We start from the raw sequence: 19,081 nt of genomic DNA on the forward strand, positions 1-19,081 counted from the left end.
TATACCTGTGGTGGCTTTTTTTTTATACTAGTAGTACTAGTTTAGCAGTCTGCTGACAGTGTCCACCAGGTCTATTATACTGTATATAGCAGTACGGTAGGCCACTGCTGTACCTACCTCTGTGTCGTCACTCGTCGTCCATAAGTATACTATCCATCCATCTACATTGTATACCTGTGGTGCCTTTTTTTCTTTATACTAGTTTAGCAGTTTGTTGACAGTGTCCACCAAGTCCATTTATTATACTGTATATAGCAGTACGGTAGGCCACTGCTGTACCTACCTCTGTGTCGTCACTCGTCGTACATAAGTATACTATCCATCCATCTACATTGTATACCTGTGGTGGCTTTTTTTCTTTGTACTAGTTTAGCAGTTTGTTGACAGTGTCCACCAGGTCCATTTATTATACTGTATATAGCAGTACGGTAGGCCACTGCTGTACCTACCTCTGTGTCGTCACTCGTCGTCCATAAGTATACTATCCATCCATCTACATTGTATACCTGTGGAGGCTTTTTTTCTTTATACTAGTTTAGCAGTTTGCTGACAGTGTCCTCCAGGTCCATTTATTATACTGTATATAGCAGTACGGTAGGCCACTGCTGTACCTACCTCTGTGTCGTCACTCATCGTCCATAAGTAAACTATACATCCATCTACATTGTATACCTGTGGTGGCTTTTTTTCTTTATACTAGTAGTACTAGTTTAGCAGTCTGCTGACAGTGTCCACCAGGTCCATTATACTGTATATAGCAGTACGGTAGGCCACTGCTGTACCTACCTCTGTGTCGTCACTCGTCGTCCATAAGTATACTACCATCCATCTACATTGTATACCTGTGGTGGCTTTTTTTTATACTAGTAGTACTAGTTTAGCAGTCTGCTGACATTGTCCACCAGGTCCATTATACTGTATATAGCAGTACAGTAGGCCACTGCTGTACCTACCTCTGTGTCGTCACTCGTCGTCCATAAGTATACTACCATCCATCTACATTGTATACCTGTGGTGGCTTTTTTTTTATACTAGTAGTACTAGTTTAGCAGTCTGCTGACAGTGTCCACCATGTCCATTATACTGTATATAGCAGTACGTTAGGCCACTGCTGTACCTACCTCTGTGTCGTCAGTCACTCGTCCATAAGTATACTATCCATCCATCTACATTGTATACCTGTGGTGGCTTTTTTTTTATACTAGTAGTACTAGTTTAGCAGTCTGCTGACAGTGTCCACCAGGTCCATTATACTGTATATAGCAGTACGGTAGGCCACTGCTGTACCTACCTCTGTGTCGTCAGTCACTCGTCCATAAGTATACTATCCATCCATCTACATTGTATACCTGTGGTGGCTTTTTTTTATACTAGTAGTACTAGTTTAGCAGTCTGCTGACAGTGTCCACCAGGTCCATTATACTGTATATAGCAGTACGGTAGGCCACTGCTGTACCTACCTCTGTGTCGTCACTCGTCGTCCATAAGTATACTATCCATCCATCTACAGTGTATACCTGTGGTGGCTTTTTTTTATACTAGTAGTACTAGTTTAGCAGTCTGCTGACAGTGTCCACCAGGTCCATTATACTGTATATAGCAGTACGGTAGGCCACTGCTGTACCTACCTCTGTGTCGTCACTCGTCGTCCATAAGTATACTACCATCCATCTACATTGTATACCTGTGATGGCTTTTTTTTATACTAGTAGTCTTAGTTTAGCAGTCTGCTGACAGTGTCCACCAGGTCCATTATACTGTATATAGCAGTATGGTAGGCCACTGCTGTACCTACCTCTGTGTCGTCAGTCACTCGTCCATAAGTATACTATCCATCCATCTACATTGTATACCTGTGGTGGCTTTTTTTTTATACTAGTAGTACTAGTTTAGCAGTCTGCTGACAGTGTCCACCAGGTCCATTATACTGTATATAGCAGTACGGTAGGCCACTGCTGTACTTACCTCTGTGTCGTCACTCGTCGTCCATAAGTATACTACCATCCATCTACATTGTATACCTGTGATGGCTTTTTTTTATACTAGTAGTCTTAGTTTAGCAGTCTGCTGACAGTGTCCACCAGGTCCATTATACTGTATATAGCAGTATGGTAGGCCACTGCTGTACCTACCTCTGTGTCGTCAGTCACTCGTCCATAAGTATACTATCCATCCATCTACATTGTATACCTGTGGTGGCTTTTTTTTTATACTAGTAGTACTAGTTTAGCAGTCTGCTGACAGTGTCCACCAGGTCCATTATACTGTATATAGCAGTACGGTAGGCCACTGCTGTACCTACCTCTGTGTCGTCAGTCACTCGTCCATAAGTATACTATCCATCCATCTACATTGTATACCTGTGGTGGCTTTTTTTTATACTAGTAGTACTAGTTTAGCAGTCTGCTGACAGTGTCCACCAGGTCCATTATACTGTATATAGCAGTACGGTAGGCCACTGCTGTACCTACCTCTGTGTCGTCACTCGTCGTCCATAAGTATACTATCCATCCATCTACATTGTATACCTGTGGAGGCTTTTTTTCTTTATACTAGTTTAGCAGTTTGCTGACAGTGTCCTCCAGGTCCATTTATTATACTGTATATAGCAGTACGGTAGGCCACTGCTGTACCTACCTCTGTGTCGTCACTCATCGTCCATAAGTAAACTATACATCCATCTACATTGTATACCTGTGGTGGCTTTTTTTCTTTATACTAGTAGTACTAGTTTAGCAGTCTGCTGACAGTGTCCACCAGGTCCATTATACTGTATATAGCAGTACGGTAGGCCACTGCTGTACCTACCTCTGTGTCGTCACTCGTCGTCCATAAGTATACTACCATCCATCTACATTGTATACCTGTGGTGGCTTTTTTTTATACTAGTAGTACTAGTTTAGCAGTCTGCTGACATTGTCCACCAGGTCCATTATACTGTATATAGCAGTACGGTAGGCCACTGCTGTACCTACCTCTGTGTCGTCACTCGTCGTCCATAAGTATACTACCATCCATCTACATTGTATACCTGTGGTGGCTTTTTTTTTATACTAGTAGTACTAGTTTAGCAGTCTGCTGACAGTGTCCACCATGTCCATTATACTGTATATAGCAGTACGTTAGGCCACTGCTGTACCTACCTCTGTGTCGTCAGTCACTCGTCCATAAGTATACTATCCATCCATCTACATTGTATACCTGTGGTGGCTTTTTTTTTATACTAGTAGTACTAGTTTAGCAGTCTGCTGACAGTGTCCACCAGGTCCATTATACTGTATATAGCAGTACGGTAGGCCACTGCTGTACCTACCTCTGTGTCGTCAGTCACTCGTCCATAAGTATACTATCCATCCATCTACATTGTATACCTGTGGTGGCTTTTTTTTATACTAGTAGTACTAGTTTAGCAGTCTGCTGACAGTGTCCACCAGGTCCATTATACTGTATATAGCAGTACGGTAGGCCACTGCTGTACCTACCTCTGTGTCGTCACTCGTCGTCCATAAGTATACTATCCATCCATCTACAGTGTATACCTGTGGTGGCTTTTTTTTATACTAGTAGTACTAGTTTAGCAGTCTGCTGACAGTGTCCACCAGGTCCATTATACTGTATATAGCAGTACGGTAGGCCACTGCTGTACCTACCTCTGTGTCGTCACTCGTCGTCCATAAGTATACTACCATCCATCTACATTGTATACCTGTGATGGCTTTTTTTTATACTAGTAGTCTTAGTTTAGCAGTCTGCTGACAGTGTCCACCAGGTCCATTATACTGTATATAGCAGTATGGTAGGCCACTGCTGTACCTACCTCTGTGTCGTCACTCGTCGTCCATAAGTATACTACCATCCATCTACATTGTATACCTGTGGTGGCTTTTTTTTATACTAGTAGTACTAGTTTAGCAGTCTGCTGACAGTGTCCACCAGGTCCATTATACTGTATATAGCAGTACAGTAGGCCACTGCTGTACCTACCTCTGTGTCGTCAGTCACTCGTCCATAAGTATACTATCCATCCATCTAAATTGTATACCTGTGGTGGCTTTTTTTTATACTAGTAGTACTAGTTTAGCAGTCTGCTGACAGTGTCCACCAGGTCCATTATACTGTATATAGCAGTACGGTAGGCCACTGCTGTACCTACCTCTGTGTCGTCACTCGTCGTCAATAAGCATACTATCCATCCATCTACATTGTATACCTGTGGTGGCTTTTTTTTTAATAATAGTAGTACTAGTTTAGCAGTCTGCTGACAGTGTCCACCAGGTCCATTATACTGTATATAGCAGAACGGTAGGCCACTGCTGTACCTACCTCTGTGTCGTCACTCGTCGTCCATAAGTATACTACCATCCATCTACATTGTATACCTGTGGTGGCTTTATTTTTTATACTATTAGTAATAGTTTAGCAGTCTGCTGACAGTGTCCACCAGGTCTATTATACTGTATATAGCAGTACGGTAGGCCACTGCTGTACCTACCTCTGTGTCATCACTCGTCGTCAATAAGTATACTATCCATCCATCTACATTGTATACCTGTGGTGGCTTTTTTTCTTTATACTAGTTTAGCAGTTTGTTGACAGTGTCCACCAAGTCCATTTATTATACTGTATATAGCAGTACGGTAGGCCACTGCTGTACCTACCTCTGTGTCGTCACTCGTCGTACATAAGTATACTATCCATCCATCTACATTGTATACCTGTGGTGGCTTTTTTTCTTTATACTAGTTTAGCAGTTTGCTGACAGTGTCCACCAGGTCCATTTATTATACTGTATATAGCAGTACGGTAGGCCACTGCTGTACCTACCTCTGTGTCGTCACTCATCGTCCATAAGTAAACTATACATCCATCTACATTGTATACCTGTGGTGGCTTTTTTTCTTTATACTAGTAGTACTAGTTTAGCAGTCTGCTGACAGTGTCCACCAGGTCCATTATACTGTATATAGCAGTACGGTAGGCCACTGCTGTACCTACCTCTGTGTCGTCACTCGTCGTCCATAAGTATACTACCATCCATCTACATTGTATACCTGTGGTGGCTTTTTTTTTTATACTAGTAGTACTAGTTTAGCAGTCTGCTGACAGTGTCCACCAGGTCCATAATACTGTATATAGCAGTACGGTAGGCCACTGCTGTACCTACCTCTGTGTCGTCAGTCACTCGTCCATAAGTATACTATCCATCCATCTACATTGTATACCTGTGGTGGCTTTTTTTTATACTAGTAGTACTAGTTTAGCAGTCTGCTGACATTGTCCACCAGGTCCATTATACTGTATATAGCAGTACGGTAGGCCACTGCTGTACCTACCTCTGTGTCGTCACTCGTCGTCCATAAGTATACTACCATCCATCTACATTGTATACCTGTGGTGGCTTTTTTTTATACTAGTAGTACTAGTTTAGCAGTCTGCTGACAGTGTCCACCATGTCCATTATACTGTATATAGCAGTACATTAGGCCACTGCTGTACCTACCTCTGTGTCGTCAGTCACTCGTCCATAAGTATACTATCCATCCATCTACATTGTATACCTGTGGTGGCTTTTTTTATACTAGTAGTACTAGTTTAGCAGTCTGCTGACAGTGTCCACCAGGTCCATTATACTGTATATAGCAGTACGGTAGGCCACTGCTGTACCTACCTCTGTGTCGTCACTCGTCATCCATAAGTATACTATCCATCCATCTACAGTGTATACCTGTGGTGGCTTTTTTTTTATACTAGTAGTACTAGTTTAGCAGTCTGCTGACAGTGTCCACCAGGTCCATTATACTGTATATAGCAGTACGGTAGGCCACTGCTGTACCTACCTCTGTGTCGTCACTCATCGTCCATAAGTATACTACCATCCATCTACATTGTATACCTGTGGTGGCTTTTTTTTTATACTAGTAGTCTTAGTTTAGCAGTCTGCTGACAGTGTCCACCAGGTCCATTATACTGCATATAGCAGTATGGTAGGCCACTGCTGTACCTACCTCTGTGTCATCACTCGTCGTCCATAAGTATACTACCATCCATCTACATTGTATACCTGTTGTGGCTTTTTTTTATACTAGTGGTACTAGTTTAGCAGTCTGCTGACAGTGTCCACCAGGTCCATTATACTGTATATAGCAGTACAGTAGGCCACTGCTGTACCTACCTCTGTGTCGTCAGTCACTCGTCCATAAGTATACTATCCATCCATCTAAATTGTATACCTGTGGTGGCTTTTTTTTTATACTAGTAGTACTAGTTTAGCAGTCTGCTGACAGTGTCCACCAGGTCCATTATACTGTATATAGCAGAACGGTAGGCCACTGCTGTACCTACCTCTGTGTCGTCACTCGTCGTCCATAAGTATACTACCATCCATCTACATTGTATACCTGTTGTGGCTTTTTTTATACTAGTAGTACTAGTTTAGCAGTCTGCTGACAGTGTCTACCAGGTCCATTATACTGTATATAGCAGTACGGTAGGCCACTGCTGTACCTACCTCTGTGTCGTCACTCTTCGTCCATAAGTATACTACCATCCATCTACATTGTATACCTGTGGTGGCTTTTTTTTTATACTAGTAGTACTAGTTTAGCAGTCTGCTGACAGTGTCCACCAGGTCCATTATACTGTATATAGCAGTACGGTAGGCCACTGCTGTACCTACCTCTGTGTCGTCAGTCACTCGTCATCCATTAATAATAATAAGTATACTATCCATCCATCTACATTGTATACCTGTGGTGCCTTTTAGTTGTGCGCATTAAAATATGGAGAACAAAAATGTGGAGGTTAAAAAAATAGGGAAAGATCAAGATCCACTTCCACCTCGTGCTGAAGCTGCTGCCACTAGTCATGGCTGAGACGATGAAATGCCATCAACGTCGTCTGCCAAGGCCGATGCCCAATGTCATAGTACAGAGCATGTAAAATCCAAAACACAAAAGATCAGTAAAATTACCCAAAAATCAAAATTAAAAGCGTCTGAGGAGAAGCGTAAACTTGCCAATATGCCATTTACGACACGGAGTGGCAAGGAACGGCTGAGGCCCTGGCCTATGTTCATGGCTAGTGGTTCAGCTTCACATGAGGATGGAAGCACTCATCCTCTCGCTAGAAAAAAGAAAAGACTTAAGCTGGCAAAAGCACAGCAAAGAACTGTGCGTTCTTTGAAATCACAAATCCCCAAGGAAAGTCCAATTGTGTCGGTTGCGATGCCTGACCTTCCCAACACTGGACGGGAAGAGCTTGCGCCTTCCACCATTTGCACGCCCCCTGCAAGTGCTGGAAGGAGCACCCGCAGTCCAGTTCCTGATTGTCAAATTGAAGATGTCAGTGTTGGCCTGGATGAGGATATGGGTGTTGCTGGCGCTGGGGAGGAAATTGACAAGGAGGATTCTGATGGTGAGGTGGTTTGTTTAAGTCAGGCACCCGGGGAGACGCCTGTTGTCCGTGGGAGGAATATGGCCATTGACATGCCTGGTCAAAATACAAAAAAAATCAGCTCTTCGGTGTGGAATTATTTCAACACAAATGCGGACAACAGGTGTCAAGCCGTGTGTTGCCTTTGTCAAGCTGTAATAAGTAGGGGTAAGGACGTTAACCACCTCGGAACTTCCTCCCTTATACGTCACCTGCAGCGCATTCATCATAAGTCAGTGACAAGTTCAAAAACTTTGGGCGACAGCGGAAGCAGTTCACTGACCAGTAAATCCCTTCCTCTTGTAACCAAGCTCCTCCAAACCACACCACCAACTCCCTCAGTGTAAATTTCCTCCTTACCCAGGAAAGCCAATAGTCCTGCAGGCCATGTCACTGGCAAGTCTGACGAGTCCTCTCCTGCCTGGGATTCCTCCGATGCATCCTTGAGTGTAACGCCTACTGCTGCTGGCGCTGCTGTTGTTGCTGCTGGGAGTCGATCGTCATCCCAGAGGGGAAGTCGGTAGACCACTTGTACTACTTCCAGTAAGCAATTGACTGTCCAACAGTCCTTTGCGAGGAAGATGAAATATCACAGCAGTCATCCTGCTGCAAAGCGGATAACTGAGGCCTTGGCAGCCTGGGCGGTGAGAAACGTGGTTCCGGTATCCATCGTTAATTCAGAGCCAACTATAGACTTGATTGAGGTACTGTGTCCCCGGTACCAAATACCATCTAGGTTCCATTTCTCTAGGCAGGTGATACCGAAAATGTACACAGACCTCAGAAAAAGACTCACCAGTGTCCTAAAAAATGCAGTTGTACCCAATGTCCACTTAACCACGGACATGTGGACAAGTGGAGCAGGGCAGACTCAGGACTATATGACTGTGACAGCCCACTGGGTAGATGTAATGCCTCCCGCTGCAAGAACAGCAGCGGCGGCACCAGTAGCAGCATCTCGCAAACGCCAAATCGTTCCTAGGCAGGCTACGCTTTGTATCATCGCTTTCCAGAATACGCACACAGCTGAAAGCCTCTTACGGCAACTGAGGAAGATCATCGCAGAATGGCTTACCCCAATTGGACTCTCCTGGGGATTTGTGACATCGGACAACGCCAGCAATATTGTGCGTGCATTACATCTGGGCAATTCCTGCACGTCCCATGTTTTGCACATACCTTGATTATAATTCATTTTGATGAACATCATATTCTCCACATTTTGTGGTAGTAACCTCCTATGCCGATCGCTGACAAGGTTACCGGCTGCACTAAACACTCTTTCGGAGTACACACTGGAGGGGGGGCAACTTAGGTAAAATAAAGCCAGGTTGTGCAAGTGCATCCAAATTGCCTCTTTTTCCTGCCAGTATACATAGGGACTGTCTGACATGCCTACTTGGATGCTGTCACTCATATAATCCTCCACCATTCTTTCAATGGTGAAAGAATCATATGCAGTGACAGTAGACATGTCAGTAATCGTTGGCAGGTCCTTCAGTCCGGACCAGATGTCAGCTTTCGCTCCTGACTGCCCTGCATCACCGCCAGCGGGTGGGCTAGGAAATCTTATCCTTTTCCTTGCAGCCCCGGTGGCGGGAGAAATTAAGGAGGAGCTGTTGACGGGCCACGTTCCGCTTGAGTTGACAATTTACTCACCAGCAGGTCTTTGCACCTCTGCACACTTGTGTCTGCCAGAAAGAGAGATACAATGTAGGCTTTAAACCAGGGGTGGGGAACCTTTTTTCTACCGAGGGCCATTTGGATATTTATAAAATCCTTCGGGGGCCATACAAGTCTGCCCCCGCGCGCGCCAAAAAAAATGGGTGTGGCCAGTTAAAATGGGACGTGATACACATATGCCCCCAATAGTGCAGTGCCAGATTCACAATTGCCCCCACAGTGCCAGGTATACAAATGCCCCCACAGTGCCAGGTATACAAATGCCCGCACAGTGCCAGGTATACAAATGCCCCTCAAAGTGCCAGGTACACAGATGCCTCCACAGTGCCAGGTATACAAATGCCCCCACAGTGTCAGGTATACAAATGCCCCCACAGTGCCAGGTATACAGATGTCCACACAGTGCCAGGTATACAGATGCCCCCACAGTGCCAGATATACAAATGCCCCTCACAGTGCCAGGTATACAGATGTCCCCACAGTGCCAGGTATACAGATGTCCCCACAGTGCCAGGTATACAGATGCCCCCACAGTGCCAGGTATACAAATGCCCCCACAGTGCCAGGTATACAGATGTCCCCACAGTGCCAGGTATACAGATGCCCCCACAGTGCCAGGTATACAAATGCCCCTCACAGTGCCAGGTATACAGATGTCCCCACAGTGCCAGGTATACAGATGCCCCCACAGTGCCAGGTATACAGATGCCCCCACAGTGCCAGGTATACAAATGCCCCTCACAGTGCCAGGTATACAGATGCCCCCCCACAGTGCCAGGTATACAGATGCCCCCCGTCCCACTTACCACTCCTTTTCGGCAGGGACACGGAGGAGAGCGCGGCTATGTTGGGCGGCGGCGTGTAAGACTTGAAACCAGCCGCCGGTTCGAGAGCCAATCAGAGCTCGCGGACCGGCAGCCGCGGCTCCTGATTGGCTGCCGGTCCGCGAGCTCTGATTGGCTCACGAACCGGCAGCTGGTTTCAAGTCCTACACGCCGCCGCCGCCCGACAATAGCCGCGCTCTCCTCCGTGTGGTGACAGCTGAGACACGCTGCCGCCGGACTGTGCGGTGGCGTGTCTCACTGAGAGGAGCGGGTGGGCCGGACCAAACGGCTTCGCGGGCCGTATAAGTTCCCCACCCCTGCTTTAAACCAAGGATCGAGCACGGTGGCCAAAATGTAGTGCTCTGATTTCAACAGATTGACCACCCTTGAATCCTGGCAAAGCGAATGAAGGGCTCCATCCACAAGTCCCACATACTTAGCGGAATCGCTCCATCTTAGCTCCTTTTTCAATTTATCCAGCTGCTTCTGCAAAAGCCTGATGAGGAGAATGACCTGACTCAATCTGGCAGTGTCTGAACTGACTTCACTTGTGGCAAGTTCAAAGGATTGGAGAACCTTGCACAAGACGGAAATCATTCTCCTCTGCGCTTGAATCAGGTGCATTTCCCCTCCTTTGCCTATATCGTAGGTGGATGTATAGGCTTTAATGGCCTTTTGCTTCTCCTCCATCCTCTGAAGCATATAGAGTGTTGAATTCCACCTCGTTATCACCTCTTGCTTCAGTTGATGGCAGGGCAGGTTCAGGAATATTTGCTGGTGCTCCAGTCTTCGGCACGCAGTGGCAGAATGTCGAAAGTGGCCCGCAATTTTTCGGCCCACCGACAGCATCTACTGCACACCCCTGTCATTTTTCAAAAAATTCTGCACCACCAAATTAATTTTATGTGCAAAACATGGGACGTGCTGGAATTTGCACAGTTGTAATGCACGCACAATATTGGTGGCGTTGTCCAATATCACAAATCCCCAGGAGAGTTTAAGTGGTGTAAGCCAATGCGCGATGATGTCCCTCAGTTTCCGTAAGAGGTTGTCAGCGGTGTGCCTCTTATGGAAAGCGGTGATACACAGCGTAGCCTGCCTAGAAATGAGTTTGGATTTGTGAGATGCTGCTACTGCTGCCGCTGCTGCTGTTGTTGATGCGGGAGGCAATACATCTACCCAGTGGGCTGTCACAGTCATATAGTCCTGAGTCTGCCCTGTTCTGCTTGTCCACATGTCCGTGGTTAAGTGGACACTGGATACAACCGCATTTTTTAGGACACTGGTGACACTTTTTCTGACGTCTCTGTACATTCTCGGTATCGCCTGCCTAATGAAGTGGAACCTAGATGGGATTTGGTACCGAGGACACAATACCTCCATCAATTGTCTAAATACCACTGCACTAATGGCGGATACCGGATGCACGGCTAACACCAACATAGGTGTCAAGGCCTCAGTTATCCACTTTGCAACATATTCATCTTCCTCACAAAGGACTGTTGGACAGTCAATTGCTTAGTTGAAGTACAAGTGGTCTTCCGACTTCCCCTCGACTCCCAGCAGCAACAACAGTCTTCTCCTAACCGGGATTCCTCCGGAGGATCCTTGAGTGGTACACTCAAGGATCCTCCGGAGGAATCCCGGTTAGGAGAAGACTCATCAGTCTTGCCAGGGACATGGCCTGCAGAACTACTGACATTCATGGCTGAGGAGGAAGTTGACGTTGAGGGAGTTGGTGGTGTGGCTTGCAGGAGCTTGGGTACAAGAGGAAGAAGGGATCTAGGTGTCGGTGGACTGCTTATGCTCTTACCCAAAGTTTCACAACTTGACACTGACTTCTGATGAATGCGTTGCAGGTGACGTATAAGGGAGGATGTTCCTAGGTGGTTAACATCCTTACCCCTACTTATTTCAGATTGACAGAGGCAACACACGGCTTGACACCTGTTGTCCGAAGTTGTGGAGAAATAATTCCACACCGTACAGGTGGCTTTTTTGGTATTTTGTCCAGGTATCACAATGGGCTTCTTCATCCCACAGACAACAGGTGTCTCCCCCGATGCCTCATTTAAACAAACCACATCACCATCAGAATCCTCATCGTCATCTTCCTCTTCAGCGCCAGCAACACCCATATCCTCATCCTGGTGTACTTCAACAGTGACTTCTTCAATTTCAATATCAGGAACTGGACTGTGGGTGCTCCTTCCAGCACTTGCAGGGGGCGTGCAAGGAGCCACCTCTTCCCATCCAGTGTTGGGAAGGTCAGGCATCGCAACCGCCGACCCACTTGGACTCTCCTTGGGAATTTGTGATACCATCTTAGAACACATAGTTCTTTTCTGTGCTTTTTCCAGCTTAACTCTTTAAAATTTTCTAGCGGGAGGATGAGGGCTTCCATCGTCACGTGACTACTTGTCATGAACATAGGCCAGGGCCTTAGCCGTTCCTTGCCACTCCGTGTCGTAAATGGCATATTGGCAAGTTTACGTTTCTCCACAGACAATTGAAATTTCTTTTTACTGAACTTTGGCTCTTTGGATTTTACATACCCTCTACTATCACATTGGACATCGGCCTTGGCAGACGACGTTGATGGCATTTCATCGACTATGTCATGACTAGTGGCAGCAGCTTCAGCACTAGGAGGAAGTGGTTCTTGATCTTTCCCTATGTTATCCTCCAAATTTTTATTCTCCATTATTTTTCTGTAGTTATATAACACAATATGCGGCACAGGAATGACTGATGGCTGATGCACAGGACACTACCACTGGTCTGATGCAGGACAACACAGCAACACTGTAAGGGACTTGTTATTATTATTATACGGCAGCAGTGGACATATGGCAGCAGAGTATACCACTGTGACTGCCTGGTCACTGGAATGACTGGTGGCTGATGCACAGGACACTACCACTGGTTTGATGCAGGACAACACAGCAACACTGTAAGGGACTTGTTATTATAATTTATTATTATACGGCAGCAGTGGATGTATGACTGCAGAGTATACCACTGTGACTGCCTGGTCACTGGAATGACTGATGGCTGATGCACAGGTCACTACCACTGGTCTGATGCAGGACAACACAGCAACACTGTAAGGGCCTTGTTGTTGTTAATATTATTATACGGCAGCAGTGGACATATGGAAGCAGAGCATACCACTGTGACTGCCTGGTCACTGGAATGACTGGTGGCTGATGCACAGGTCACTACTACTGGTCTGATGCAGGACAACACAGCAACACTGTAAGGGACTTGTTGTTATTATAGTTTATTATTATACGGCAGCAGTGGATGTATGACTGCAGAGTATACCACTGTGACTTCCTGGTCACTGGAATGACTGATGGCTGATGCACAGGTCACTACCACTGGTCTGATGCAGGACAACACAGCAACACTGTAAGGGCCTTGTTGTTGTTGTTGTTATTATTATTATACGGCAGCAGTGGACATATGGAAGCAGAGTATACCACTGTGACTGCCTGGTCACTGGAATGACTGATGGCTGATGCACAGGACACTACCACTGGTCTGATGCAGGACAACACAGCAACACTGTAAGGGACTTGTTGTTATTATAATTTATTATTATATGACAGCAGTGGACGTATGACTGCAGAGTATAACACTGTGACTGCCTGGTCACTGGAATGACTGATGGCTGATGCACAGGACACTACCACTGGTCTGATGCAGGACAACACAGCAACACTGTAAGGGACTTGTTGTTGTTATTATTATTATACGGCAGCAGTGGACATATGGAAGCAGAGTATACCACTGTGACTGCCTGGTCACTGGAATGACTGATGGCTGATGCAAAGGACACTACTGTCACTGACCTGGATTGGAAGTGTTGTGAACTCGGGGGCTCCTCCGATGGTCGGGAAGAGGCACCACAGCTGGGTCGGAGCAGAGAAGGCCGGATATAGGTTTTCCTCATACAGGACTCTGACAATTGTGTTTGATGAAGAAATGCTGAAGAACTTTATTTAGGGAAGGGAGCAATACAACAACACATGGAAGAAAGAGGACTGGTGGGCAATGTTAAAGGCTACTGAAGAATTTGTGAGCGATGTTTAGAGATACATGAATAAAGAACTTGTGAGCGATGGTGAAAAACACTAAAGAATTTGTGAGCGATGTTTAAAGTCACTGGTGAATGAAGAGCTAGTGAGCGATGTTAAAAGACACTGAAGAATTTGTGAGCGATGTTTTAGAGACACTGATGATTGAAGAACTTGTGAGCGATGTTTAAAGACACTGAAGATTTTGTGAGCGATGTTTAAAGACACTGATGATTGAAGAACTTGTGAGCGATGCTTAAAGACACTGATGAATGAAGAATTTGTGAGCGATGATAAAGACACTGATGAATGAAGAACTTGTGAGCGATGTTAAAGACACTGATGAATGAAGAACTTGTGAGCGATGATAAAGACACTGGTGAATAAAGAACTTGTGAGCGATGATAAAGACACTGATGAATGAAGAACTTGTGAGCGATGATAAAGACACTGATGAATGAAGAACTTGTGAGCGATGATAAAGACACTGATGATTGAAGAACTTGTGAGCGATGTTTAAAGACACTGAAGATTTTGTGAGCGATGTTTAAAGACACTGATGATTGAAGAACTTGTGAGCGATGTTTAAAGACACTGATGAATGAAGAATTTGTGAGCGATGATAAAGACACTGATGAATGAAGAACTTGTGAGCGATGATAAAGACACTGATGAATGAAGAACTTGTGAGCGATGATAAAGACACTGGTGAATGAAGAACTTGTGAGCGATGATAAAGACACTGATGAATGAAGAACTTGTGAGCGATGATAAAGATACTGATGAATGAAGAACTTGTGAGCGATGATAAAGACACTGATGATTGAAGAACTTGTGAGCGATGTTTAAAGACACTGAAGATTTTGTGAGCGATTTTTAAAGACACTGATGATTGAAGAACTTGTGAGTGATGTTTAAAGACACTGATGAATGAAGAATTTGTGAGCGATGATAAAGACACTGATGAATGAAGAATTTGTGAGCGATGATAAAGACACTGATGAATGAAGAACTTGTGAGCGATGATAAAGACACTGATGAATGAAGAATTTGTGAGCGATGATAAAGACACTGATGAATGAAGAACTTGTGAGCGATGATAAAGAGACTGATGAATGAAGAACTTGTGAGCGATGATAAAGACACTGGTGAATGAAGAACTTGTGAGCGATGATATAAGGCACTGAAGATTTTGTGAGCAGTGTTCAAAAACGCTGATGATTGAAGAACTCGTGAGCGATGTTTAAAGACACTGGAGACTAGGTGAGTGAGCAGAACGATATGCTCGGAAAGTTGACTGGATGCTGGAAACTCTAGGAGGTAGCACAGCGGTCACAGGAGCACTGGTGATCACCTCTGGAAAAGCGACGATACTCAGGCGCCGGAGCTCTGCTCGGCATCTGGTTTTGAATCTCCCGCCCTTACAGGATTGGTGGAGCGGTTCTGTGATGCCACCCACTCCCCGCCGACGTGATGCCGGGTGCAATGGCGGCGTCCACACTCCGGGGAACCGCCGGGAGCAGCGCCAGCCAGACGCCGGGACCCGACGACCGCCGGAGGCGGGGGCCGCCAGACGGATCAGCAGACACGCAGGGGTAAGCGCGGCGGCCGCTGCCTCTGGTGTGTGACAATACCCCCTCCTCCAGGAGTGGCCCTTGGATACTTCCTGGGCTTTGTTGGATGTCTGGAATGGAAGATCCGCACTAGTCGGGGAGCCGTGACTTCAGCAGCTTTGACCCAGCTCCTCTCCTCAGGACCATAACCTTTCCATTCTACCAGATACTGTAGATTCTTGTGAAGATAACGAGAGTCAAGAATAGCTTTAATTTCAAATTCCGTTCCAGCTTCAGTCTCTACAGAGGTTGGCCTAGGAGATGCTGAATGGAACCGATTCAAAATAAGAGGACGAAGGAGAGAGACATGGAAAGAATTTGGTACCCGAAAGTGGGAAGGCAATCCCAATTTGCAGACAACCGGGTTCAGGACTTGCAACACGGGGTAAGGACCAATGAACCTTTGAGCAAACTTAATAGCAGGCACTCTTAAACGAAGATTGCGGGTAGAGAGCCATACCCTGTCACCCACTTTGTTTTGGGGAGCTGCCCATCGCTTCCTATCCGCAAAGAATTTGTAGCGGCCGGAGATTTTCTTGAGGTTAGCATGAACCCTACTCCAGATTTGACTGAAGTGCCGGAGAGTAGAGGCTGCAGCAGGAACATCTTCCGCAGGACAGATGGGTAATTCTGGAACTTGAGGATGGAATCCATAATTAATAAAGAATGGAGACTCACCAGTGGTGGAGTGGTACAGATGATTATGGGCAAACTCGGCCCAGGGTAACAGTTCCACCCTATTGTCTTGCGAAGGAGAGAGATAAACGTGGAGAAAAGTCTCTAATTCTTGATTGACGCGTTCAGTTTGCCCATTGGTTTGAGGATGGTAAGCAGATGAGAACTTGAGCTTTATTTGTAAGGCAGAGCAGAGGGCCCTCCAGAACCTTGCTGTGAACTGCACCCCCTGATCAGAGACTATCTCCTGAGGTAACCCGTGCAGGCGGAAGTGTTCACGAATGAATAAAGAAGCCAACTTGGGAGCTGACGGTAACCCGGCCAATGGAATAAAATGTGCCATTTTAGAAAAGCGGTCAATAATCACCCAGATGGTATTATGACCCTTGGAGAAGGGTAATTCGGTAACAAAGTCCATCGAAATATGGGTCCAAGGTCTCTTAGGAATGGACAGTGGATGAAGCAACCCCGCAGGAGGCAGACGAAGAGTTTTGTACTGAGCACATTGAGGACATGAGTTGACATAATCCTGTATATCCTTCTTCATAGTATCCCACCAGTATGACCTTCGTAGAAATTCCCACATTTTTTGAACTCCAGGATGACTGGAAAACTTGGAGATATGAGCCAACTGCAACAATTTCGGTCGAAATTTAGCTGGTACAGACATTCTCCCAGGAGGAGGACCCAGAGTGGTTGGAGCTGCCGAAATAGAGACTGGACTGAGAATCAAAGCCTTTTCAACTGAATTTTCTTCATCCGAGGCCGTTAAGGAACGAGATAGAGCGTCAGCCTTAGTGTTAAAAGTCCCGGCCCGGTACTTAATGATGAACGAGAAACGAGTGAAGAAGAGCGCCCATCTAGCTTGACGGGGATTCAAGCACCGGGCCGTCTTGAGATACAGCAAGTTCTTGTGATCGGTGTAAATCGTAATTAGATGTTTAGCACCTTCCAATAAGTACCTCCATTCTTCTAGGGCAGATTTTATCGCCAGAAGTTCCTGGTCTCCAATGGTGTAGTTTCGTTCAGCAGGAGAGAACTTGCGAGAATGGAAACCACATGGATGTAACTTCCCATCAGAGGAGTACTGGGAAAGTACAGCACCGATGCCTACCGAGGAAGCATCGACCTCCAAGAAGAATGGTTTTGAAAAATTCGGTTGCTGGAGTACCGGAGCGGACATAAAGGCTGCTTTCAACCGGGCGAACGCTGCTACCGCTTCAGAAGACCAGTGTCTTGGGTCAGACCCCTTTTTGGTTAGGGCAGTAATAGGTGCCACAATGGTAGAGAATCCCTTTATGAATTTCCGGTAGTAATTTGCAAAACCCAGAAATCTTTGTACCGCTTTCAAGGAGAGAGGCTGAGTCCAGTCCCGAATGGCAGTGAGTTTTTCCGGATCCATGCGGAGCTTCGTACCTGAGATGACATAGCCAAGAAATGGAATTGAAGGGACCTCAAAGATAGATTTGGAAATCTTGCCGTAGAGATGATTCCTTCGTAGGCGAAGAAGTACTTCCTTGACCTGTACTCTGTGCTCTGTGAGATTCTTAGAAAATATCAGAATGTCATCCAAATATACCACTACGCTTAGGTATAACATGTCCCGGAATATCTCATTCACAAATCCCTGGAAAACAGCAGGGGCATTGCTGAGGCCAAACGGCATTACCAAATATTCATAATGCCCGTCCCTGGTATTGAAGGCCGTCTTCCATTCGTCCCCCTGTCGGATGCGTATCAAATTATAGGCTCCCCTTAAATCGAGCTTAGTGAAGACGTGGGCTCCGCGAACCCTATCAAATAGCTCCGTGATGAGCGGTAAAGGGTATTTGTTCTTAACGGTGATATCGTTTAAGCCCCGATAGTCAATACATGGTCTTAACCCTCCGTCCTTCTTCTTCACATAAAAGAAACCTGCTCCCGCCGGGGAGGTAGAGGGGCGAATGAATCCTTTCAGCAAATTAGACTTGATGTAGTCCGACATAGCTTGGGTCTCGGGTAAAGACAAGGGGTAAGTACGTCCCCGGGGTGGCATTTTCCCTGGGATGAGCTCAATGGGACAGTCCCAGGGTCTATGGGGTGGTAACTGATCGTCCGCCTGCTCCGAAAAGACATCTGTGAACTCCCGATAAACCTCCGGAATGAGCTCTTCATTCGACTTGGAAGATACCCGGAGCGGGTAGACAGGAGTGAGACAATTAGAATGACAAAAAGAACTCCAGGACAGTATTTGTGACGACTTCCAGTCGACGTGAGGGTTGTGAATTTTAAGCCAAGGAAGACCTAGAACCAGATCGTGGGGCATCTCCCGAATCACTAGGAACTCCAGATGTTCTTGATGCAGAGCTCCCACCTGCAGCCTGATTGGCACAGTGCGATTGGTAATAAGACCATTAGAAATTTGGGTACCATTGATGGCGGTCAATGTAATAGGCCGTTTGATAGACTGTAACTGTAAACCTAAGTTCTGGACACAAGAAAGGGAAACAAAATTCCCTGCAGCCCCAGAGTCCAGCAAAGCTTTAACAGGTTTGGCTATTGACTCAGGAAACAGAGACACGGAGAGTACACAGTCCACTGTCGGAGAAGGTTTAGATGTAATTCCTAACTCGACTCCTCCGGAACAAGCTAGGACTGCCCGTTTCCCGGACGGGACTTGCAGAACTTGAGAAAATGATCCGCGGCTCCGCAGTAGAGGCAGAGTCTACCCTCACGACGTCGCTGTCGTTCTTCCGGGGGCAACCGAGATCGATTGATTTGCATGGGTTCGTCT

Source organism: Pseudophryne corroboree, chromosome 4 (genome assembly GCF_028390025.1).
Source record: "Pseudophryne corroboree isolate aPseCor3 chromosome 4, aPseCor3.hap2, whole genome shotgun sequence".
In the NCBI taxonomy this organism is placed as follows: domain Eukaryota; kingdom Metazoa; phylum Chordata; class Amphibia; order Anura; family Myobatrachidae; genus Pseudophryne; species Pseudophryne corroboree.